The 27,059-nt window shown below is 41.4% G+C and overlaps 1 protein-coding gene across 9 annotated transcripts in view; it reads right to left on the bottom strand.

The window, feature by feature from the left end:
* ADRA1B (adrenoceptor alpha 1B) overlaps window positions 1–27,059 on the bottom strand; it is a 627,213-nt gene that overhangs the window by 321,891 nt on the left and 278,263 nt on the right. For all 9 annotated transcript variants that reach the window (XM_073802761.1, XM_073802764.1, XM_073802767.1 and 6 more), the window contains one exon: window positions 1,217–1,310. The gene's annotated coding sequence lies outside the window, so the exon portion shown is untranslated. The remainder of the gene's footprint in view (window positions 1–1,216; window positions 1,311–27,059) is intronic.

Here is a 27,059-nt window from a genome sequence, read left to right as displayed (position 1 = left end):
AGTTTCCTTATCTTCTCATTAATTATCTTGTAAATAGTTATTTTCCTGTGGATATTGCATTGCTGTCAGATGACCCATAAGTACTTGCTGAAAAGGAGCATTACAAACATAGAGAGAAAATACCCCCCAAGTCCTTTCCTCAACATGGCCTTTACTTATGACCCTCTTGGGTTCTCTCAATGACTCTTGCTCTCAACATATTGCAATGTAATTCTTTGTTTATATATTTACCTCTTGTCTAGTCTATGAGTTCCGAGAGGCCAGGGACTCTATCTTACGTATCTCACCCCCCAGTGCCGAACACAGTAATTGGCATGCCCTGAGCTGTTAAGTTTATTGAGTGGATCAGTGCACAAGAGCTACTAAAGAACTCCTGTATATCCTTCAAAGCCTAGCTCAGACGTTGTTTCTGTAAAAACTTCCTGCTGCCTCCCAAAGTTAATCTGCCCTCCTCTGTGCCATTATTTTACCCTCTGAACACATTTATAATTTCCTTCATATTGCGCTGTACTTTTTTTTTTTTTGGTCCACTTGTCTTCCCAACCAGACCATGAGCTTTGCAAATCTGGGACCATGCTTTATTCATCTCTGTCTTACTAACACCCAGCAACATTCTTTGGCACAGAGCAGGGGCTCATTTTTTGTTCAAATGCAAAACTATCAAAACTTTCAAAATTACCAAAATGTACAATTATTAATATAGTCATATATTGTCCTTAGCAGATATTACAAATAAAGGAATGTTTTACATTCTGTCTTAGAAAAAATTTCTGATGTGACTTAGGAAATGGGACGTGCTCCTTAGTAGAATAATACTATGGACACACTCCTTAGTAGAATAATACTATCACCACCATTTCAAGTCTTCTGTCACTTTCTGCTACTTGCCTTTGAAATTTAAGCTAGTCATGGTCACTTTGTATTTATGTTGCTGCTTCTCTGCTAAAGTTGCAATATGTCACATGCCATTAATTTGTTATTTTTCAAAAGATTCCCATGTGGGAAATTTGATGACCATAACTGGGGAGATAAGGTTGGAGAAAGAATAAAGCAAATGAATACGGCGCTGTGGAAAGACTGGCAGCCTGCTTTTCCCTCTGTAACTTTGGACAAGCCATTTCCCTCCTTTGGGCCTCAGGTTCCTCATCTGTAAAATCTGATTTCACCAGGTGATCCCAGAGCCTCTCCTATGTTCTAGAATCTATGACATCTTTACCTCAAATAAGTCAAAGAAAAGGCAACAATAGACTTCTGCAGCAGTCTGGTCTCGTGCACTGGAGAGATATCTGTTTGACCAGGTGATCACCCCACTGGAAGAGGAAAAACAAACACAAAGCTGTTATCTGGCTAGCACAGGACCTGACTTTGCAGCTTATCTTCTTATCACAGGTAGGATGGGGAGTAACCTGGAGTGATGATTCACAGTCGTTCTGACCGTGGGCAAAATCAAATACACCATGGAATAAACAGAAATACAGGGCCTGTCTAGGAAGAATGAGAGAGAGTACAATAGGTCCAACTTAACACTGGACCTTCCCACCCCTACCCCTGCTGCAACCACATGTTGGCCCAGTCTTCAAGGTCAGCAAACTTCTGCCTGTTGTCCATGGCAGACACTGCTAATTGATTACAGTACTATTTTCTTCTAAAGCCAGACTGGGAATCTTTCACAACACAGTGCTGCTGCAAACGCCAACAACTGTTTGGAGTTGGAATGTCAGCTGAGATCTATTTGCCATCCTGGGCTCAAATTTCCTCCTTATTCCGGCAAAGAAAAGTACTACAAAGAGGGTTGTAATTTTAACTAAATAAGGGACCTTGGGCAAGTTCCTTACTTTGCCTCTGATTTGTAAATGGAGAATTCCCTAGTCCCCTCCATTCAAGCATTCTGTGTTTTGGGGATTCTAGAAGTTCTCATCTCTTTTGGAAAATAGGAGCATTTATATGACACTGCTATCCCAAAGCTCAGCTTCTCCATGACATGGTAGCATTTAGGCAACCTGGACTGTATCTGGACACATCCAACATGACAAGTGTTAGGTGTCCACACAACTGCAGGGGCCATGAAGTATTGTTTATTAACCCTCCCCAATTCCCAGACAAGTTCTCTGGAGTCATAACAATCAGATTAAACTCAAGTGAAGCTTGACTGACAGAGTCAAAGAAAACCCACAGGGCTGTCACCTGTTAAGCAGTCAAGGCTAGCATCTTCCTTGGCAAGAAAGTACATTTTCTTGTCTGGTTTCAGCCTTAAATTGCTTGTATTTGTCCTGGAGACTAGATCAATAATCTCAATCTCTCTCTCTCTCTCTCCCTGCTTGTAGATCTGAAATAATTTTATACGAAGAAAAGTAAGGCAAATGGCAGAGCAGCAGAGGTAGAAAAGTCAGTATGTAAGAATGCTAATAGGAAGAATAATACATAATATTTATTGTGTGCTTTTTGTGTGTCAAGCACTGCATTATCACATTTAATCTTGATAACCTAACAGATATGTACCATCATGTATCTCCATTTTACAGAGGAGGAAATTTAGGCACAGGGTGTTAATGAATTTTTCTAGGGTGCTATAGTGTTTTTGTTACAGAGGGAAATGTGAGTCAGGTCTCTCTGACTTCTTCCATCACACCACACTGACTCTCCCAATTCAACACTGAAGAACTTTCTCAAACCACCTCAGGTGCATTAGTCAAGTCTCATTCAGTGTAAATAACAGAATACTCAGTATCAGGAAACTGTTCTTCTTCATCTGTTGGCTCTGCTTTCACTCTATTCTTAGGCAATCTGTCCCTTCAAGGTGGCAAGATAGCTACCATCAGCACCAGACCTAGATCCTATGCCTTCAGCAACCCCAAGAGGAGAAATGATTCTCTCTCTCCTTGGTCCTAGTAAAGACCTAGGATTGTGTCTTTTTGGCCTGGCTTCCAGAGTCCCTACCTCTGAAGCATCACTATGGTCAACTGAAAAGAAATGACTTGATTGTCCAGACCTGCGTCAACTGCGCATCCCTGGAGGTAATGGGAGAAACACGTCTCCAAATTGCAGGGGCTAAAAATTCGGAGGGGATATTCTCCTAAGCAAACTTCAGGTATGGTGTCTTGAAGAAAAGTGGATGGGTATCACCAAGCAGGCAAAAACATTAGATGTCCACTCACTAAACTTGTATCTATGCAACACCACAATATTCCCAAAGAATTGGCCTTGTGGTCATGCTGTATATAGCAGTTAGAAGCTTTGTTCTGGTCAAATTCTAGAAGTTTAGAATTTCTCCTGGTACTGGAACTTGGGCCCAGGTGTAGTGTATTAATACTGTCATCCTGGGCAGCCTCTCCATTGTTCCTCCTTTTGCACCTCCAGCCAACGCTTCATAAACCCCCACATGCAGAAACAAGGGCAAGTTTCTCTCCTCATTCTGGAAGAGGTTGCACTTTTGCCCTAAGAAAGTTTTAAGTACTGCCTTGTCACTACACTGGGTGGTAGGAGGGACTCTACCTCCCCTTCAGTGACTTGCTACTCAGATTAGTTTCATTGGTCTTCAAATCCTATTTGTAATTCAAGGCCAGGTTCTCATCCATCTTCTCCATGAAGCTCTTTCCAGTCTTTCCACTGTAGCACTTATCCAGTTATCTCTCATGAGGCAGCATTTTCTTTCTTTAAAAAGATTTTTTAAATTTCAAAATGTTTGACGCATACAAAAGAGTACTTGTAATATATGTGCAACTTGTAAAGCATAATTATAAAAAAAAAGTCCATGAACCTACCACCTGATGTAAGAATTCTCTCTGTTTTGGCTGGTGTTTAGGAATGCAATTGATTTTTACATTTTAATCTCACGTCCGGCCACTTTCTTATTCACTTGTTATTATCTTCCTATGACTCTGTTTTCTTCGTGTCTTACAGCTTTGCTTAGATATATAGAATATATAAGTTTCATGTGTAAAACATTATATTTCAGCTTCTGTATACACTACAGTGTGTGCACCACCAAAAATTTAGTTTTCACCCATCAGCATGCAGTTGACCCCTTTTACCCATCTTGCCCTCCGCTGCCCTTCCCCACTGGTAACAACTACTCTGTTCTCTGTATCTATGTGCTTGTTTCTGTTTGGTTTGGTTTATTTATTTATTTATTTTTGGTTGGTTTATTTTTTATAATTTACATATAAATGAAATCATATGGTATTTCTCCTCTTCCATTGACTTATTTCACTTAGCATAATACTCTCTGGGTCCAACCATGTTGTTGCAAACAGCAAGATTTTATTCTTATTTATGGCTGAAGAATATTATATTATATATGTATATACCACATCTTCTTTATCCATTCATCTATTGATGGGCATTTATATTGTTTTCATATCTTGGCTATTGTAAGTAATGCTGTGATGAACATAAGGGTGCATATATCTTTTCGAATTAGTGTTTCATATTCTCCAGGGAAATACCCAGATGTGGAATACCTGAATCATATGGTAGTTCTATTCTTAATTTTTTGAGGAATCTTAATACTGTTTTCCATAGTGGCTGCTCTAATGTACATTCCCACCAACAGTGTATGAGGGTTCCTTTTTCTCCACATCCTCACCAACACTTGCTATTTCTTGTCTTTTGGATAATAGCCATTCTCATGGGCGTAAGGTAATGATATCTCGTTTTGTTTTTCACTAATAATTAGAGATGTTGAACATTTTTTCATATGCCTATTGGCCATCTGTATGTCTTCTTTGGAACAATTCCAGACAATATTGAATAGAAACTGTGTTAACAGGTAGACTGTGGTGGATGATGTAATGTACTAGCCAGACAACCCTTTGAGAATCAAAGATTCATTTTCACAGCTGCTGGGAGTGCTGCTGGAAAATGGCCCTCAGTTGTGAGTCCTTTCTGGGGATCGCCTTGGTTGAAGAAACCTGTCACACTCAAGGTATGGTTCCTCCTAGGACCAACCCTCATCCAATGACTGACTGACAAGACGGTATAAAGGCCTAGCCTCTTTGTCCCAATTGGGTACACTTCTAAAGGGCCATCCTGGCTCCAGAATTCTGTGAGTTTGGTTGAGGTCTTCATTAGAAATGTTTCCTAGCTCAATTTCTCCCTCTGCCTAAGCCAGCTTTCTTCCTCTCCCTTCCACATATATCGATCTCAGGAGAACTCTTCAACAAGCATTTTGTAGGCTGACCTCTCTCAGGTTCTGCTTCCTGTGGAACACAGCCTGTGACAGCTTCCTTACCTGGGTCCTCAGTTGTAAGAGAATGTTAGTATATCACCACGAAGAATAAGATTGCAGTAGGGGTTTTGAGAGGTATCCTTTATTTGCTTAAGGGAATTCCCTTCTATCTCTCATATGCTGAAAGTTTTTATTATGAAGGGGGTCACTTTTCTTCCCCCCTGAAAGACAACAGTGGTTCTGTGATGAGGATGTGCTGGAGGTAAATTTCCCCAGTTTATCTGAAAATATTTTTTGTTTATCCCTCATTCTTGAAAGATAGTTTTTAACTAGCACAAAATTTTAGTCTGACAGTATTTACTCTCAGCACTTTGAAAACTGTTTTCCTCTGCGATTTGATACCCACTGTTACTACTGAGAAATCAACATCAGTCTTTATGGGGGGTACATATTTTCTCTCTCTGGCCATTTTTAAGATTTTTTTCTTTGTCTTTGATTTTTCTTCAGCTTCACTGTAGTGCATGTAGATATGAGTTTCTTTTTATTTATCCTACTTATTATACACTGTGCTTCCTGCATCTGTAGACTCAGGTTGGTTATCAATTCTGGGAAATTCTCAGCCATTATCTCTATGAATAATCCCCTCCTCTATTCTCTTGCCCTGGGTCTCTGTTAGACAATGCAAGCAATGATACTTCCTCTTTCTATTTTCCGTTTCTTTTAATCACTTATATTTCCCATCTCCTTGTCTCATTTTATTTATTTATTTATTTTTATTTTATTTTTGGCTGCGTCAGGTCTTAGTTGTGGCTCACGGGATCTTCGTTGCGGCATGCAAGTTCTTCGTTACAGTGTGTGGGCTTCTCTCTAGTTGTGGCGTGCGGGTTTTCTCTCTCTAGTGGTGCACAGGCTCCAGGGCTCGTGGGCTCCACAGTTGTGGCACACAGGTTCCAGAGCACGTGGCCTCTGTAGTTTGTAGCACATGGGCTCTCTCGTTGAGGCTTGCGGGCTCAGTAGTTGTGGCACGCAGGCTTAGTTGCACCGTGGCACGTGGGATCTTAGTTCCCCGACCAGGGATCGAACCTGCGTGCCCAGCATTGGAAAGCAGATTCTTTACCACTGGACCACCAGGGAAGTCCCTCCTTGTCTCTTTATGGTGTATTCTAGGTAATTTCTTCAGCTCCGTCGTCTGTAAGGTAAGTTTGCTTATTGTCTTTCAAGCTATTCTTACTATACTATTTAGCCCTAACACAGGCTTAGTAGCAATAATTATAATCTCTAAAATGTTCACTTTTTTCATAGTGGCTTGGTCACACTGATAGCTAATTCATCAAATAAAAATATTTCATTTAAAATATATTTTATACATAGTTATTTTATAACCTATATATGGTAATTTCAAAATCTAAAGTCCTTGGGAATCTAATTAAAATTAAATTTGGTGATTTTGATTACTTTTTACTCATGGTGGCTTATCTCTTGTGTTTGTGGTGATTTTTTTAAATTGTGAGCTTATATTTCGCTTAATTTAACGGGAATCATGGGATTAGTAAAGAGAGAAAGAGACATGAGCTCTCTTCTAAAAAAGAGGGAGAGACACGAGATATTGTGCATGCACCAAGGAAAGGCCATATAAGAATATAACCCCGAAGAGAACCTTCACCAAGAACCTAACTATGCTGGTACCCTGATCTCAGACTGCCAGCCTTCAAAACCAAGAGAAATAAATGTTGTTTAAGCCACTGTCTATGGTATTTCATTATAGCAGCCCAAATTGCCTGAGATGTATATATATGCTCAGAAACTATTTTCTGTTTTTGTTGTCATCCATCTTCTTATTTTAAGCAGTGTCAAACCTACTAGGTGCTAAATAAACTTTTTTTTTTTTAAATCAGTGGATCCATGAAAGACTTTGTAGATGAATCTCTTTGCATCTTCCTTACCTGGTTCTGTTTTAGCAATGATTAATTGTTACCTCTTCCTGCTCTGGGTCTTGTCCCTTCCCAGTCAAGAAGCTCCAGCATTTGGGATCAAGCCATGATTCATTTCTTTTCACTGATCTCTACTAATTTCAGAGTTGAACATATTTTAATCAGGGATCAGATCAGCTCCTTGCAGAGAGGAATTTCTATTCCCTTCTTTCAAATGTACATCCAAGGGCAGTGTTCACAAGAAGACCCCGAGGCAAAAAATGCTCCTCTGGCTTCCTCCCATGCCAAGAAGCTCATTCTGGTACAGATCCCATGTAAATCTCAAATCTGATGCTACCCGTCAAAAAATATCATTTGAAGCTAGTGCTGCTTTAGCATGAGGCCTACTGAACTGTTGATTATATTGGCTGTCTGAACACTAGCTTTTACAGTTCCACTATGGGAAGCCTAAGAAAAATAACTCAGCAGAGTCAGGGAAGAGCAAGCAAGAAACAATGCCCACATAGACAATTTTAATGGGGCTCAGCTATTTTGAAAGTGTCTAGCAACTGCCGTGGGGTACTCCTGCAGTTCTGAATGGGTGTGTTCTAGCATTGCCCTGAAAGAAGGAAGGAAGACACTAGGGCCAAACTACTGACCCACTTTCCAAGGGCAAATCGCTTTATTGTGGGGGACACCGAACAGATGCTTTCTCAGGACAGCCAGCAGGGGTGTACAAATTAACGAGATGGTGGCATTTTTGCTTTTATCCTACAAGCTCCAACTGTGATATTTTCTTGGAATCCTCAGATAGATCCCTCTTCATCCTTAACCCAATCCCACGTCAACAGAACTCTGACCTGATTCTACCAAGTAGTGAGAACTTGCTTCTCTCCATCTTTGTTTTCTTGCCTGGCCAGCATTTTGCAGGACTGGGTTAAGATTCCTGGTGTACTCCCTGGAGCCAGATAATTTGCAGGCTCAATGTTGTCGAGTCTCTGGTCATTTCAAATGTCCCGGTGAGGGGAAATTAGAGGGACTTGTGTTTAGCTGAGAACGAAATCTCATCACATGGGAGAGAGGGAGGAGGATGAAGGAAGAAGAGAACAGAGCCAACAAAGTAAAAGCCCCAAGGCCATGGTTGGGCTGGAAAAGAGAATCAGCAAGGGGTAGTGGGTTAAGGTAAACAAAACCTCATTCAAATCCCAGCACTGCTCCTTCCTGCCTGTGGGACTTAGAGGAAGTTGCTTAGTTTCACTTTCCTCTTCTATGAAATGATATAAAAGGGATCCCTGGTGGCACAGAGGTTAAGAATCCTCCTGCCAATGCAGGGGACACGAAGTCCGTGCGCCACAACTACTGAACCTGCACTCTACAGCCCGCGAGCCACAACTACTTAAGCCCACACTCCTAGAGTCTGTGCTCCACAACAAGAGAAGCCACCGCAATGAGAAGCCCGTGCACCGCAACGAAGAGTAGCCCCCCGCTCAATGCAACTAGAGAAAGCCTGCATGCAGCAACAAAGACCCAACACAGACAGAAAAAAAAAAAAAAAAAAGATATAAAAATATCATTTTGCTGTAAGAAAAGTGCAGTGCATAAAACATACTGACTGATCTCAGTAAATTATTACCTGTTATTATTATGATTATCCCTTCCTCTAGATTGGATCTTCCTGTTTTTCTAAGACTGAGTGCTAGCTACACATCACAGACACTATTATTGTTTTAGGTGATAATTTGGTATAATTTGAGGAAGCAGAAAAACCACCACCACCACCACCAAATAACTCCCTGACCAGCCAGGTGAATGGGGCCTGAAATTCCCACCTTTGGAGTTAATCCAATGGGCAGGAAATTTCCTCCATTACCTATTTGTCATTTAATATAAATATATTATCCAAGAGTCTATAGTATCCTAAGGCCAAGAATCTTAATTCCTGCATTACACAGTCATGTTTTATTCTATTTTCTTTCTTTTATTGGGGGAGGAGTGCTTTTCTGATTACTCTCAGACAATACAAAGTGCCCTGATGACTTTAACTCCTGGAATGCAGTCTTGCTTGGTCCTAAGGAGGTCAAAAGATCAAAGCTCCGACCTTCACTCGTATTTGTCACCCACCCTCAACTACGTTGGGGCTGTGGGAGAGGGACCAGTATCTTTCTTTCTCCATCCTCCCCACTGCCCACCTGGTTTTCCTCACTCATGGCCCATGTCTGGTCCACAGGGATCCCTGACTCTGGAAAATTCTGGGAGTTCCAGACAATCCCAGCACAGCCACCTCTCCTCAGCTTACTCATGGTTCTAACCAGTCCTTCTCTCACCATTCAGATTCAGGCCCTGTGTGCCGTCAAGCCCCCTGGCTACCTTTCAAGTTGCAGGTAAAGGCCTCAGGTTAGAGGAAAGTGGACTGAAGAGGAGAGTAAGACTGCAGCTCAGCTTTCTCCAAAAAAATGCTCACCACAAATCCTCTCTCCCAGCACTTTTATACTCTCACTATGGGATTTAAGAGTCACCTAACCAATTCCCAAAGAAAATTTCTGCATTATGATCTGCCTCAACTGACTGTAGCATTTGAGGTCTCAGTTAAAACTTGTAGTTTAACACATTGTTACATAAACCTATCCCCAAGGGCACCATGGTAAATGTGGTGTGTCTTCTCAGAGCACGAATATTAGTCACAGATTTGTGGTGGGAAGGGTGGGGACTGGAGGAGGGCTGTACACGGTAGGGGTTTGACTGCTTTACCTGTTAAGAAATACAAATTAAAAATTAAACCAGGGGCTTCCCTGGTGGCGCAGTGGTTGAGAGTCCGCCTGCCGATGCAGGGGACATGGGTTCGTGCCCCGGTCCGGGAAGATCCCGGCCCGTGAGCCATGGCCGCTAAGCCTGCATGTCCGGAGCCTGGGCTCCACAACGGGAGAGGCCACAACAGTGAGACGCCCACATACCGTAAAAAAAAAAATTAAATTAAACCAGATTATATTGTGGAGTAGAAAGCAAAGTTGAATGCATATTAAAGTATAACCTGAGACTTCAAAGAAATGTCTCACTTGTGGTGGCTTTTGCAAGCAAAGCCTCCAGCCCACCTCCACTCTCCACCACCTCCAGGAATGAATGTTCACACGTCCCTCCTATTAGGTGCTAAGGGTGGGTGGGAGGAGGCACTCCTTGCAGCTCTGCATGAAGACATTTTCAGCTATTTACTAATTATAGTGGAGATAGTAATCAAGTCACCCAGAAGCTGCACTGGCCTACCGACATTCATTATCACATTTTTTGCAGACTTGTATATTAAATTATCAGGGATAAGGAAACAGAACAATAGGCTGTTGCTTTGTGTTTTTTGACAGAATATCGGAAATAGATTCAGAGTACGAAAAAAAACCTCTTAGAACTGTGCTGTCCAGCATGGTAGTCTCTAACCACACGTGGCTGCTGAGCCCTTTGTAATGTGGCCAGTCCAACTGAGATGGGCTGGCATGTAAAGTACAGCCTAGATTTTGAAGAACTAGTATAAAAAAAAGAAGGGAAACTATCTCATGGATAAGTTTTCATGTTGATTATATGATGAAATGGTCATGTTTGGATATACTAAGTTAAATAAAATATATTATTGACATTAATTTTACTTTAAAATAAAAGAACTTTAAAAAACAGTGCTATCAGAAAATTTAAAATCACATATATGACTCGTATTTGTGGCTTGCATTCTAGTGCTGTTGCATAGCTCTGTCTTTTGATGATCTAATCCAATGGTCAGCAAACTATGGCCTGTGGGCCAGAATCCAGCCCACTATCTGTTTTTGTCAATAAAGTTACAGTGGACACAGTTACACCATTTCTTTGCATATCGTCTGTATGAGTGTTTTCATACTATAAGATTTGAGTTGTTGCAAAGGGACTGTACGGGCTGCAAAGCTTAAAATATTTATTATCTGGACCCTTATAGAAAAAGTTTGCAGATTCCTGATAATCCAACTATATTTTCCAAGGGAGAAAGCAAAGCCCAGAAAGAGAAAATGACTAACCCAACGGCCCGTGAACACGTGAGGCAGAGGCAGGGCTGCACCTGTTCCTCCTCCTTGCATTACACTGTGCCTCAGCTTACTTGATGGGGCTAAGATGGAGGAAGTTATCTGTGTAGGAGGTTGAACTCAGCCTCCACTTCACAGTGAGAGACTCAGTTCCATCCCAGGGCACAGAAGGGCCCTGAACAAAAAAGCAAGGCACAAGGAAAAGGCTCACAGAGAAGGCTAGAGCCCACCTTGGGGCTGTGGGGCTGGTGGGAGTTCCAAGGCTAACTCTCCTACCATACTACTACTTTGTTTCATATTATTTCAGAAATATCTTCACTGGGTCACAGATTAGTGCTATTTCCACTACATCTTAGAGAGTTGATGCAAAAAAAAAAATCCCACTCCATTTAAAAAATATTGCTGAATTATTTACAAAACGCTTTTCAAAGATCTGACCCTTATATTACTCAATGGCCTTTAACAAGGATAAACCACATGACATATTTCTCCTAGGGCTTAGAGAAAGGAAAAATTTGTCCCTCCAGATGGACTTGCATAGGTTTTTAAATAATAGAATGAGAATTCTATACCTCAATATGTTGCTAATTTTGTGTGGGCTCCCAGGATGACTGGAGCTAAACCTGCTTAATTTCAGTTACTAGCTCATCCAAGGGGTCTTGTGATGGTAAATTTTATGTGTCAAATTGACTGGTGCATGGCGAGTCTAGATATCTGGCTAAACATTATATCTGGGTGTGTCTATGAGAGTGTTTCCAGCTGAAATTAGCATTTGAAATCAGTGGACTCAGTAAAGCAGATTGCCCTCCCCCATGTAGGTGGGCACAATCCAATCTGAATAGAACAAAAGATGAAGGAAGGGAGAATTTGTTCCTTGTTGGCTGGGACATCAGTCTCCTGCCCTCGGACTGAGACTTACACCATCAGTTTCCCTGGTTCTCAGGCCTTTAGATTTGGACTGAACTACACCATCGGCTTTCCTGAGTCTCCAGCTTGCAGGTGGCAGATCTTGGGACTTTTTAGCTTTCATAATTGAATGAGTCAAGTAGGAGATATATACATATATATATATATATATATATATATATATATATCCTATTGCTTCTGTTTTTCTGGAGAACCCTGACTACTACAGGTCTATTACATTATACCCTTCCTTCAGTCTCACCCAACTTTTATTTACTAGCACATTTCTTTCCACTTACTGTTACTTCCTTTGTGCTTTTTTCAACAAATATTTATTTAGGGCCAACTAAGAGCCATAACCTCGAAATACAAAAAGAAATCGTTTCTATTCTCAAGGAATTTACAATATAAATGCTAAAGTGAAGAAAATCACTTACCCACTGGAAATATAATCTATAGTGGCAACCAACCTTTTGAGTGGAGTAGGTGATACCTTTTACAGTGTGATATCATGAACTGTGAAGAAGTCTCCCTGCTATGCTAAATAATACTGCTTTCTCCTACGAGCTGTAATCAGGAGGGTAGATACATGATTTATATATGGCCACTCCCAATTTCTGTGCCCATGGCAGATATCACAAGGTATCATAGCATTATTCTTCACAACCCTATTGTATACAGGATATGACATGAATCAGACAGCCACTGACCATCTCCAAACATCCACAAATAAAGGATCAGTCATCGTGATACAATTTCAGCTTCTTATTAAAGAGTAAATAATTGTGGGAGGAGTAAAGCTAGATGGAAAGTGATATCAGCCAGGAACAATTTAGTGTAAGTTAAATAAGTCTCTCTCTCTCTCTTTTTTTTTCCTCCCTGATAGCAGGTTCACAGTAGTTTGATTGACCTTAAAGATGCTGGCCTCCAGGGGCTGGTAAAGAAGAAAAAATTAGAGACCTGAGAAGGTTTTGGAACAAATATTGCTTACTCCATCATTCTGCAAATTAATTATATTCTACCTGAATAATAAACGATACCCAAACTTTCTCCCTGGCCCTCAATAGGGCTTGTGCCTTGAACCTCTCTCTACCTTGTTCCTTTCCCCTTTGCTTTCTGTCTTCTTTCTCATTACACATTCCTCCTAACTGTAAAATTCCTGAACATATGTGTATTTAAAGGAGATTAATCATTCAGATACCATAAATCGTTCAAGAATTGTGTCTTTTCGAGATGGAATGAACTAATTAATTTTTTTTTTCTCCCAGGGAAACTGCTCTCAGATGTGAGCTAATTAGTGAGCTGCACATCAAAAGAAGTGAAGTGTATCTTGTAAATATGATTTTATTTAAAACAGATCAAAGGAAGATTTACCCAAATCACTCCCCCCACCCTCTGAGTTCTGCAAGCATCAGGCAGACAGCAAAGAGAACACGTCACCTCATGATAAACATAACTCCGAAAGAAGAACTGTGATGCCCAAGTCAAATATTAATGAGGAAGGAGAACCAAATATGTCCGAGAATGGAATTTCACCTCCTAGAACTTTTACAGTTGGGTTTCTGAGGTAGGCCAACAGGTCAGCAATCCATGTCTGTGATTCACTCTACGTGTAAAGCTAGAGGGTTGGAAATATGCCCTCTAGACTTGGTGCTCTCTGACTGAAAGCTGTGTAACCTTGGCAAGTTGCTTAACCTCTCCGGGATTCACTTTCCTCATCTGTAATATATGAATCCCAATCCCTTCTCTATCCACCTCTCAAGGGATTTGTAAAGATCAAGTGAGATGATTAATGTGAAAAGGGTTTGGAAAAAAATCTAAAATGGCTATACAAATGTGAAGCATTTTTGGCATGGTTAACAATGTCTCCATAGGCAGAATAAATTAGAAGAAGAGGAAAGTTTCCCAGATGATTTTGGCCAAAATTATAGCTCCTGAGGAAAACAGCATCCCAGTGGGCTGCCTCTGTAGATCAGATTCACAGCATAATTACTCAAACCTCCTTTCTTTTTGGATTACAGTTAGAAATTAGCTTCCAAAGAAAAAGCAACTCAAACTAAGGAAAGGGATGAAAAGATCCTTTTGCTTTCCTTTGAAGTTCCGGATTTCTGAACGTGACAGATTTCATAAAAATGAGATAACTTGCCCTTCTAAACCTTCAGTCACGTGTCTATCAGCCTAGAAGGGCAAATGGAACTGAAGCAGCTGGTGACTGACTGTGAAAAGGGCCCTTTGACTTGAATTTAAAATGCAAACTGATGTAAAGGAAATCAGTAACTACATTTTTTTACTACACAAATAGCTTCATGTCACTTTTTGGTGGTTGTCATTGAACACTGAGAACTTCAAGGTAGATGAGAAAGCAGGTAAGATGTTCCCTATAGAAAAACTCTTCCCAGAGAAATGAAGCCAATGTATTCCTGCAGATGAGAGCGTGAACACAGATGGAGAGGTACACTTTGATCTGGTGCTGGGCAGTGACTCAGGGAGCCGCTGGTGAAGAAGGAGGTGGCTCCGGGCAGCACTGTAAAGGCCTCAGGTCCCTTTGTGTATATGCAGTAAAACTAGTAACACTATAAACCCAGAGCTGCTAACTAGGTCTGTGGATAACCTTAAGTCAAAGACATGAAACAGTTTACTTCCCTTCCCCAACCCCACCAAGCTGGGAAGGCGCACCTCTTCTCAGAGGTAAGAGAAAATAAGAGAGAGAAAAGAAGTTCTGGAAGCTACCTTCTCGATGCTTCAGACAAGCAGAAGGTCCTGTTTAATGGGTCGAGGTGGGAACAGGGGCTGAAGGGAGGTGGTGGTAGAGGATGGTTAGCCCTACCATGAACAACAGTACTGTAGGCACTATGGCACTTGGCAGAGGCAATATATTTTTACTTTTCTTATTATTTTTATAGAGGAGAAATTCACATAATATAAAATTAACCACTTTATAGTACACATTTTAGTGGTATTCAGTACATTCACCATGCTATACAACTATCAGCTCAATCCAGTTGCAAACTTTTTCATCACTCCAAAGGAGACTCTATACCCATTAAACAGTCACTTCCCATTCTGCCCTCCTCAGAGGCAATACTTTTAATAGGGGCTTTCTATTGCCCACCCCCACCCAAATAACACCCAGGGCTCACTAGTGTCTTCTTCAAGCCTAGTTGCAAACACTCAATCATGTCAACTGTGTAGACACAGTCTTTGCATCTCTGGACTTGGCTCAAGCAATCAGAGGCCCTCCCCAAGGCCCTGTGCCTAGTGCTGTCACAGGCATCTTTGGCTGAAGGACCATATCTCTAATAGAGGATCATCGGGTCTTTGGAGAGGAGTTCGGAGGTGTGTGGTCACCAGCATTCACGCACATCTAAGGCTGGCTCTGGATCCCACTCAGGGGTGGAGCTTTACTTTTGACCATGATACAATTTCCAATTGGCTACACACTGCTTGCTCTGGATCAGTGCTTGAAGTGATGACAGACAGCTTCTTGAAGGACTTGACAGAGGCATATCTCTCATGATATCCCCACAAGGCCAGCACGCTATAGTAGGCGCTCAGTCAACAATGGTTGAATTACCCACTAGGAGGGAAGGCTGCCTAACGTTTGGGTACCAGTTAGCTCTGAGGCAAGGCCTGGCTTAGATTCACACTTCTGTTCCTGTGCGCCCAGACCCTGGTGTTTCTGAGCCTCAGTGTCCTCATTTGCATAAATCCATAATACTGCTTCTCTCTTAGGGCCCAAGTGAATATTATATAAGCTATAATAGATGTAAAGTGCTTAGGACAGCTTCTCCAATATTGGAGGCCTCTGCACACTGTAGGAAAGGATGATCTCAGTGGTAGAAATGAGGGAGAGGGCTAGAAGGTACATAACATTGTTGAAAAAGTAAAAAAGAGTCTTAGCTCAAGAAACAAGACTACGGATCAGCTGGGGGATACAGGGATGCTTTAAGCCCAACTAACAAGAAGCGATGTCACTTCTGCTTCTGGCTTCCTGAGTCCCAGCAATGATACTCTGGAAGACCTCTTCAAACAGCAGGGGGCCAAAGAAAAAGCCTGATGGGGTCTGTACTGTACAAACAACCAGCCCAGCCCTTGGTTCCATGTGCTCTCCCATTACTAAAATAAAAAACAAAAAACAAAACCCAATGACCTTTCTTGGTTAAACTTCTACGATAGGAATCAAATGTTCCATGGAGGCCTTGTCCCTTGGCATCCAGGCTGGGGTGTGAGAACAGAGTCCGTGTTAAGCCGCAAGAGGCAGATTCCGAAATACCAGGAGGAGCTTGTATTCTGATGTAGAGTTATATTCCCGCTCTGCAGATCTGGATTCCCATGGGACGCAGGACACAGCTCTCCCACTCCATGTATGCCCCTAAATTCTTCCTACATCAAGCTAAACAAACTGTTGACATGAGCCAAACCAATTCTGCTTCACCCAAGCACATTGTTTTCCAGGGCCAGGGCATGGTGCTTCCTGCAACTTGCCATGCTGGGAAAAGAAAAGTATTTTATTTTGGAGCTATTATGGACTTAGCTAAGACAGATCCAAGTTCTTTCTCCTTTTTGTTAGAGAATTGCTCTTTGTCCTGATTGAACCCTGCAGGTTCAATCAATTTAGGTATGACTGGTTTATTTTACCAGGTCAATCAAAAACAGAAAGAAAGAGAATGGAGATATAATAGCACTTGAATGTATACATGTGTGTAACTATATTGCACTTGGTATTTTCCCATTCCAGAATCAATTTTGTTGTTCACAACTGGAATCGACTAGAGAGTGATGTTTTGAGATGTACCAAGGACTCAGTTCTTGGCCCTTCCATTTTTCATTGATCAAAACAGACATGGCTTGCGCTTATGGATGGCATGAAACTTGAAGTATAACAGAAACTTGAATGAGAGAACCAAGACTGAATAAGATCCCAACGATCTTAGGATCGTTAGGCCGATAGGCCAAATGTGGCAAGATAAAATGTTATGAGGAAAAACATCATGTTATGAAGTTTAAAAAAAGTCAGCTAGAATGTATGAGGAAGGAATAACATGGTTTAACAGTTCACCTGAAAATAACCTGGAGAGAGAAAATAGTTTCATCTTTCATGGAAACTGCTGTCAATTTGTACCAGCTCCCAGGAACACTGTGTTGAGCAGGATTCTGAAATATATGCTGAGCTCACTGGACAAGAGGGTTCTGACTGATTTCCATTGTTGGCTGTGGGCAAGGAATGGGAGGGCACTGATACAGATATTGCCTATTTGTCAATAGTGGGACAAAATTGATGTGTATCCATAAAATGTGTAAAGTTACCTGTTGTTTTTCCTTGCCCAATATCCATTCACCTTTCTGCTGGGAAGTGAAAGCTGTTTTTCTCTGGATATACACCCCTCCACCACTCTCAGTGCAAATGATTCCAGTGTTGCTGATTCTACTCCCAGTTCTGGTATAGAGAATACCAGGCTTGCCCCAATCAGTCTATCACATCCCCATGGCCACAATGATTATTTCAAAGATAATCAGGTTTCCAGCAGAACGAATCAAAGGCAATTCTGAGGTTTCTATTTAAAATGTTGGGCAAAAGGAAATCTCTCTGCTGAGCATGGTTATGGGGAAAGTAAGAAGTGACCCTGAAGCTGCTTGGCAGTCTTTTTATCGCCATGAGGGAGAAAGCAGCCTGAAAATAGAACCAAAATGAAGAAAATAAAGAAAACAGAGAGCTCTGATGAAATTATTTAAGCAACTGGATTCAACTGTGCCTGAAGCCTACTATCCTTGATCTTTCAGTCATATGAGCTGGCTTTTTGTTTCTTTTTGCTTTTAAGACATTTTGAGTTTGTTTCCTAACACTTTTAACCAAAGAAACCTTAATATTGTGATTTAATAAAGGTAAATACACCACATTCAAGGAGGTGATGGTCCCAGTGTTTTCTGTGCTAATCACAAAGTTTAAGGTTAAGAAAGGGATTCCGGACTTCCCTGGTGGCACAGTGGTTAAGAATCCACCTGCCAATGCAGGGGACATGGGTTCAAGCCCTGGTCTGGGAAGATCCCACATGCCACAGAGCAACTAAGCCCATGCGCCACAACTACTGAACCTGCACTCTAGAGCCCTAGAACCACAGCTACTGAGCCTGTGCACCACAACTACTGAAGCCCGTACGCCTAGGCTCTTGCTCCACAGCAAGAGAAGCCACCGCAGTGAGAAGCCTGCACACCGCAATAAAGAGTAGCCCCTGCTTGCTGCAACTAGAGAAAAGCCTATACGCAGCAACGAAGACCCAACGCAGCCAAAAATAAATAAATAAATAAATATAAACAAATAAATTTTTTTAAAAAAAGAAAGGGATTCCTGGTTGTAGGAGGAGATGAGCATTACAACAGGAGCCAGTATTTACTGAAGGCTTACTATGTGCCAGGTACTGTCCTCATTAGATCTTCATTACAACTCTATGTAGAAATAGAAATTATTATTTCTCATATTACAGATTAGGAAACTGAGGCTTAAAGAAGCTAAGGAATTTCCTTAAAGTCACACAGTTGGTCAGTGAAGGAGCCAAATTTGCATCCTTGATTGCCTGGCCCAGATCCCATGTTCCTGACTTAAAAGCTGAACTGCTTGGTCCTCTTAAGACTTTTCTAATGTAAAATTCAGAGAAATATCCACTTGCCAGTACATATGTATTTGAAAAAAATACGTTTTTCTTCTGAAGAAGATGGGATCTGGTAACAGAAGGTCTATTTACTAGCTGAGGCCAGAGATGGATTTGACATGAAAATTTGAGAGCAATAACACTATAAGCCACAGTGGAACTGCTCCTCATGGTAAAAGGTTGAGGAATTTAGAGGCCAAGGAATGATCTGGAAAGAAAGAAAAGCCAGGAAAACTGAACACCGCAAATAAGAAATGGAGGAAAAAAAAGATTCCCTCCACCCCTTCTCTTATTTTCCCTTGTTCCCCAATCCTCCTTGGGAACAACAGAGATAAATGGACCTCAGAGATGAAGAATATCTAAGTAGTAATGATGGTCATTACTACTGTGTACCAAACATCTCTGCCTCTCCTCCCAGCCATATGCAGTCACATTTCCCTATATCCCTTAAAGTCAGGTGTGACATGCAACTGACTTCAGTCAACGTGACTTGTGCAGAAGCGAGGAGAAAAGACACGTGTTACTTATGGGCATTGTTTTTTCCCCTTGCTGAGGTGATCACAGAAGCACATTTCAAGATGGAATCTCTATCAGTCTTTCTCCCTGAGTAAGCACACTGAGCAGAATCTCCCTGTCGACCCATTTTGGGCATTCAATTTGAGTGAGAAATAAACTTTGGCTGTGCTAAGACCCTGAGATGTGGGGATTATTTGTTACTGCAACATCACCTAAATTTTCCTGACTGATGTAGAAGATTTCAAGTTTGTTCACTGTGGTTAAAGTCTCTCTGGCATCTCTCCTGTGAGGTCCTCAGTTAATCCAACATTGTTCACTAACCCTTTGTTGTGAGGGGACTCCTCTGGGGAAACTCCAGAAAGATGAAGGAACTGCTGATGTCTGGATTTCATACATAGTTTGTATGCTTACCTACTTTTGCCTGTGATTTCAGTTTGACAGTTTTTCTCTTCCACCTAGTGTAACATAGGTCATTTTGTTTAATAGGTTCTCTAAATATTTGAGGACCTTGGGGGAAACTGTATTCCTTATGAAGAAAAACTGCCATTGAATCTAAAGTGTTTTTTAGAAAAGAGAAAAAAATAAAACCAAACAAGAAAATCCAACCATTTACCATAATAACCAAAGAAAATTACTTTAAGATTTACTATTATTTTTAAAAGGACTTCTATTCCACAATTTACAGAATTATTTCCTAATTTCCTTTCAGCTTTACATTTCAACTTTTCCTCCTGCCCCACTCATTTAATAATTTAACCATTTTATATAAGTTCCTTCACATTTATCATTTCATTTGCTCCTGTAGATAATTCCCCTCTGAGGTGGTTAAGACAACTGTTCCTTAAACCTTATTTTTACATCCATTTTCTCATCTACTCCATCCAACAAATCTATGAGGTAAGCAATGCTTCTGTTATTATCTCATTTGATAGATGGGAGCACTAAGCCTGAGAGAGACCAAGTGACTTCCATGTGGCAACAAAGTGGTGGAGAAAGGCCCAAAAACTGAATCTCCTGGCTCAGAGCATTAATGAAAAAAAAAACCCAGGAAGACCTAGATTACCATTTTTTTTAAAAAATTACCCTGCATTTGGGAAAAGACTGGAAAAGAACGGGAAAAATGAAATGAGTTGTGTAAGTGCCTACTGTTTGAAACATTTACTTTAATGTTTTTATAATGGTGGTTTAAATATGAATGAATAAAAATTGGAAAAAGGAAATAGAAAACTTGCTGAAGTTGCATGGAAAGTGGTCTTGTCTTCTGTATTCTTGAGAGGGAGGGGACCAATTTCAGCTCAAATGTTTCTGGAGTTCAAGATCCAGCCTGTGGTTAATTTTATGCTTATAAGTCTGCCAATTTTGAAAACAATCAGTAACTGATATTTATTGATCACTTACTGTGTCCTAGGCAGTGGACCAGGTGCTTTTCATGGATTATTTTATTGTATCCTCTGCAACGATCTGATGAGTTAGATAGGGTTATTAGTTCTATTTTAAAGATGATGACACTGAGGCTCAGTGAGGTTAAGTAACTTGCTCACAACTACAGATAGAAAACTGTAAAACAGGGACTGCAACCCAGCTAGCTTGACATCAGTGTTCATGTTCATAATCACTGTGCTATATAGTCCCTAAGCTGTTCTATTTGTCATTGCTGCAGAAGCCTGAAGACATAATGCTCACAATATTTTCTCAGAATATAGATTTGTCCCTTCCTCCTTATATCTAATTACATTACTCCCTTCTCACATCTGTTAATTTTTTTCATGCTCAGGATGAAAAGTGTCATCTCTAATGCCACCCCCTATCGATTAGCAGTGTCTGCTAGAGTGTGGTATTGACAAGGATTCTAAGGCTACGAGAAAAATTGCCATGATTGATTTACAATGTCTACTGTGGGCACAGGAGGGGGAAGTGTTGACCAAGTGCAAGCAATTTGCCCGCCAGCATCTGAAGGTGGAAAAAGGAAGCATTTGGATAGCAGGTCTAGGGCCATTGCTTCTGATGTTCCCCAAGTCATTGAAGGGCAACAGAAGTGATTTTGACTCCAAACCACTTAAAAGTGATTAGGGGGGCTTCCCTGGTGGCGCAGTGGTTGAGAATCTGCCTGCTAATGCAGGGGACACGGGTTCGAGCCCTGGTCTGGGAGGATCCCACATGCCGCGGAGCAACTAGGCCCGTGAGCCACAACTACTGAGCCTGCGCGTCTGGAGCCTGGCAACAAGAGAGGCCGCGATAGTGAGAGGACCGCGCACCGCAATGAAGAGTGGCCCCCGCTTGCCACAAGTAGAGAAAGCCCTTGCACAGAAACGAAGACTCAACACAGCAAAAATTAATTAATTAATTAATAAACTCCTACCCCGAACATCTTAAAAAAAAAAAAAAAAAAAAAAAGTGATTAGGGAGAAACCATGAGTCCCAGGTGAGTGACAGGAGCCTGGCCAATAACGGGTCTTCATTGCTCCCACCTCGCATTAGTGGAAGAATCTTGTTCTTTTTTTCTGTTGTGCTCACTTATTTACTTGACAAATACCACATGCCAAACAGTATTCTACCTACTAAGGAAGGAACATAGAACAAGATGGACATAATCTCTGCTATCCTGAAGTTTATCTTCTAGTGGGAAGAAAGGCAATAAACTGGTAAAGAAGCAAACAATTTCATATAATATTTAAGTGCTGTGAAAAAGTCAAGCAAATAAGGGGATCTAGCAATGGGGCTAGGGTGCAGGGTGAGAGGTGGAAACTTAGGTAGGGGTTGCAAGGGAAGGTCTGGTTGTCCAGTTGTCAACTTCACAATGACACTGATACATTTGTACCCTCAGGCTCTCAGCTGCAATAAGTTGTATGTCAACATGCACAGCTTAGTAAAGGAGATGCCTTGGTTCCCAAATCTGTTCACTTCTGCAGTGTGGTCTTTGAATCACTTGCTATAGCCAGCAAATTTTATTTTCTTCATGGATTTTTTTGTGTGTGTATTTTTCAAATTTCTACAATGTTTCAATCTATATATTTTATCATTATTATTGTCTCTTCCTATGCTGTTTCCCCCACCTAGACTATGTCTCCCTCTTCTCTATCTCATGAACATGACTTATTCTTCAAGATCCAGGTTGAGTTATACCAAATCCACCCAAGTGAAGTTAGGTATCTCTTCCTGAGGTCACCATGACCGCCTGCACACTGTTTTTTGGGTGTTCCAGTGACAACCTCTGAGACCACTGCGTTTCTGACTCCAAAGCTTCTAGTCGATTTCAGGTTCACCTACCCCAGAATTAGTGCTGTAGGGGCCTTGTTGAAGGTTCCTTTGTAGCCCCAATGCCTAATCCAAAGCATGATACATAGCAGGAACTCAACAGCTACAATATGGAGAGGAAGATTGGATCAATGGGTCTGTGGGTCTGACACATGCTCTCTGCTTGACCTTCCACAGATCACTTAAGCTCTCTGAGCTAGTTTTCTCATCAATTTAAGGTAAAGACAAAAACCCAGTTCACAAGATGGTTATGAGGATTAAATGAGATGATTCATGCAAAACACTTTGTAAAATACTTGACACAAACTTAGCCCTCCATAAATGATAGTAATTAATAGTAAGTCCGAAGTTGAACAATTAATAGTTGTGATAGCAGTAGTACAGCTGATAGATAATGAAATATGGGTGAATGGATGGATGGGTACATGTTTCTGCTTTTGTGATTGTACTTGACTTGGAATGACTGTTCTGTTCTGAATTCCTCTGGCTTCATGTTCTCCTTGGCTGTTGACTACTGAACACCCCTTCTGTCTCTAGCCTTTGCCTTCAGTACCTTTTTGGAGGCTTAAAGTCTATTTTCTTAATCCACCACTGCTCATGGCTTGGGGTAACATCCAGAGGTTAAATAGGAGACCGACATATGCATTATATACAGTTGTGCTATTTTTACTCCTTCATTCACCTTCTTTTTTTCATCTACACTTCAAAAACTAGTCATTTATGTGGCATTTAATGCCTCATAAATGTTATGAGGCTTTATACAGCACTCACTGAGAGAGATACGGTGAAAAGAGTTTATTTGGTATTTTAAATCTAATTTCTCAATGTTATCCTTGTGTTTCCCCCCAGTGGTGTGCATATTTAAGTCCAGCACCCAGGGTTTTGCCAAGTAAATTGTTATTGATGTATGGAGTTAAAAAGGCAGGAACAAGAGGTTTCTTACTGTGCTAACTGGTAACTCTGCATGTCTTAAAATAAATCATGCCTGGAACTGCCAAGCCATCCTGGCTTTCTGCTTGCTGATCTGTGAAGAGGCTTAGACCTTTTCCTGAGTGTGTCTTACTCCCCGTCTGCAGGCTGCAGAGCCCTCCTGGCTCATGGGCAGAGGGATGAGCATCGGCAAGATGGCCTCTGCTTCCAACATCGCTGACACAGTCTCCTTCCTGGCTGGAAGCTGAGCTGTGGGGTGTAGGGCTGCTCACCAGGGCCCTGAACACTGAGACACAGACCAAGGAATACAGGTAGAAGCCAAGCATGACCACCCCAGCCCTTGGTATCCTTCCTGGTTCCAGAGCAGACGGTTCAATGAGGAAAGATGTCAAGCACTAGGAAGCACAGAGAAGTCAGTGGAAAGACATATACCCACACACACACATGCAGATTGTGCTGCCATTAAGATCCTGCTTTCAAAAATATACAACATGGGGGAATGCAACTGATATAGTGCTAAGAGAAAAAGGAAAGAACCTTATATATGTAGAACCTTATTGTGTATATATGTATATATAAATGATTAGAAAAAAGACTGGAAGAAAACAAAAATAATAGTCTTTTTTTATTTTGCGGTACGCGGGCCTCTCCCGCTGTGGAGCACAGGCTCCAGACGCACATGCTCAGCGGCCATGGCTCACGGGCCCAGTCGCTCCGCAGCATGTGGGATCTTCCCGGACCGGGGCACAAACCCGTGTTCCCTGCATCGGCAGGTGGACTCTCAACCACTGCACCACCAGGGAAGCCCAAAAAATAATAGTCTTGAATTGGTTGTATCCCATACAAATGTTATGACATCTTCATTTAAGATATTTTCTTTCTATTATCTTTTTATATCTTCCAAATTTCTACCATGTTCGAATATTATTTTCTTAAGATATTATTATTCAAGGCAAGGCAGTAAGACAAGAGACACAATGAGAGAGGATGGGAGGCAGAATATTTTAGGCAAACTGCAAGAACAGAAACCTAATTAAAACTGACTTAAGTAAAAAAAATTAAATATATTGGGTTACCACTAGGAATCCAGGAACCCTGGGTTCAGGATCCAAGGACTCCAGCAATGTCCTAGGGACCCATGTCTCCCTCCTCCTCCCCCTTCCCCTCTCTCCCTCTCCTTCTCCTGTCCCCCGCTTCCTGTTCTGTCAATAGTGCTAGAGGCCACAGAGTGAAATGGTTGAGAGCACAGGCTCAGGAGCCAGGCTGCCTAGGTTCAAATTGTGCCTTCCCCACTTAAGAGCTTTTTTTAACCGAGAGTTATTTAACCCCTAAATGTCACAGTTTTCTCATCTGTGAAATAGGGATAATAATAGCAATAATAATGATAATAATGATCATTAAGTATAAAGTCTATGAAGACTGAATGAGTTAACATACATAAAGCACTTAGATTAGTTCTTGGCATATGCATGGCACTCAATAAATGTTATCCATCACCACCACTGCCACCACCATCATCACTTGCCTTTGTTGACTACATTTTGCAGATAAAATCTCATCAATGGCAAAATGGCTACCAGCAGCCATACACCTACATCCTCTGAGCGTAGCATCCTCAAAGGAAAGAGGATTTCTCTTTGTCTGTGTTCGACTGTCAATCTCAGGAGACTCTAAATGGCCTGGCTTGGTTCTATGCCCAGAAATGAGCCTGTCACTGTGGCCCAGGAGGTCAGGGACATGTGGGTGGGTCCAGTCTGGGTCACAGGTGTTTTCTATGGTGGGGCTGGGACACTGTAATTGACAGCCACACCAGGCCCTCAGAGAATGAAAGAGTTCCTCCAGAGAAAAAAGAAGACTGTGAATAGGCAATCAAAAAATTATTGCTATCAAAGAGGGACTTTCTTGAATTGAGTATTCTAAACTTCTTGCCAATCAATCACAAAAACCAGTGATTGAATCCTCAGATAATGGCCTCAAATTGGATTCCATAGGCGCATAACTTGCAGCAGAAAAGTGGGCTCTATCCCAGGTGGATTATAAAATGCAGGCTGGGGTGGAATGAACAACTATGTGAAATACTACCCATCCCATCCTATGGGCACGTGACACCTAGATGCCAGAAAAGGATACCTTATCAGAGTTAAGGTGTTACAGGTTGGAGTGAGGGAGACCAGTTAGGAGCCATAGCTGTCATCCAGACAAGAGATTTTGGTGTCCTGAACCAAAGAAGTGGACAGATATGAGAAGATAGGGAGTAAGCTCAACAGCACTTAGGAGTAGGCTATGAGGAGAGAGAGGAGTCCAGATGGTGCCCATGGTTTCCTCTCTGGTCAAGTGGGTGAATGAGTATCATTTAATGAGATGGAAATACCTGGGGAAGAACAGGTTGGGGACAGTGGGAGATGGAGGAGTGATAAAGACACCAAGGCCATTCACTACCAAGTGGTATCACATGTCCCTTTCCCGGCAGACTGTGTTGGCAGCACCACTCAAAAAATGTTAAATGAACCCTGGCAATTTCTACATGTTGACATGGAAGACTGAAGACCAGCGTTTCATAAGCAAAACACCGTCGCTCTGGCTATAAGACCACCAAGTACTTCTTAAAGTTCATTTGCATGGTGGTGAGTCAGTAACAAAGGCCCTGGGCCTCACAATACATTTGCAACATTTCCAAACTCAGGAGAAAATCTGCAGGGTTTCAGTGATAAACATGATCAGCTCAAACAACCAATTTGTCATGAAGTAATCTGTGTAAATTACCATAGCGAGAATATTTTCTATCATCTGCATGGTTTCATGCAAAGCATTTTCTTCTATTATTTAATCCCTTGGGCTTCAGGGAACTGTTTTACAGTGATCTAATACAGCAGAAGCTGGGTTTATTTATAGGATTTGTTAGAAATGATTCCACCTTCTCACTCCTTGGCTTTGAGGCTAAAATAATGGATGCACAGAGCAAGTCTGGAGATTCTTGACAAGACTGGAGGACAAGGAAGTCAACATATAGCACAGACATCATTCACATTCTCAAGGCCTTTTAAGATTCATGTGCTAATTTTAAAGATGGGCATTAAAAAAGAAAGGCATGAAAACATATTCTACATTGGTGGGTCTTAACTCTTTGGGGTCTCAGGCACCTTTGAAAATCTTAGAAAACTATGGAACCTATGGCCAGAAGAATCTACATGCACGTGCACACATGTCATATACAACACAGCAAGGACTCATGGAATGCTTTAAGCCCATCTGTGGACTCTAGGTTAAGGATACCTACTATGTCCATAAGGACACCTACTATTGTCTATGAATTTTCATGGCCTCTCCTCTTCATTGTTCTCCATTTTAATTTTCAGTATGAGAACAATGAACAGATGAACAGCATGGTGTGTGTACGTAACACACACTTCTTGATTGCCCAAAGATTAGTATGTAGCAGCCTAAATTACCAGAACACAACTGAGAACCCCAAAGGAAGCAAGATACAAAACTACAGGAAGACCATGCACTAAACCTGAAGAGTTACTCTGGTGCCTGCAGGAACCCATTAACTCTTTGTTTTTCACAAAATTCTAGTAAGATTAACTATCTGCTCTCCTAGCCACCAGCAAATCAAACAGTGGAAAATGGGCTGCTATAGACAGGCAGCCTCAAGAGCTCAACTTATTGAGAACCTGACAGCAAGGATAGA

The sequence above is a fragment of the Tursiops truncatus genome, chromosome 3 (genome assembly GCF_011762595.2).
Source record: "Tursiops truncatus isolate mTurTru1 chromosome 3, mTurTru1.mat.Y, whole genome shotgun sequence".
In the NCBI taxonomy this organism is placed as follows: domain Eukaryota; kingdom Metazoa; phylum Chordata; class Mammalia; order Artiodactyla; family Delphinidae; genus Tursiops; species Tursiops truncatus.
The sequence above is the reverse complement of the archived record's forward strand: the minus strand, read 5'-3'. Positions and strand labels throughout refer to the sequence as shown.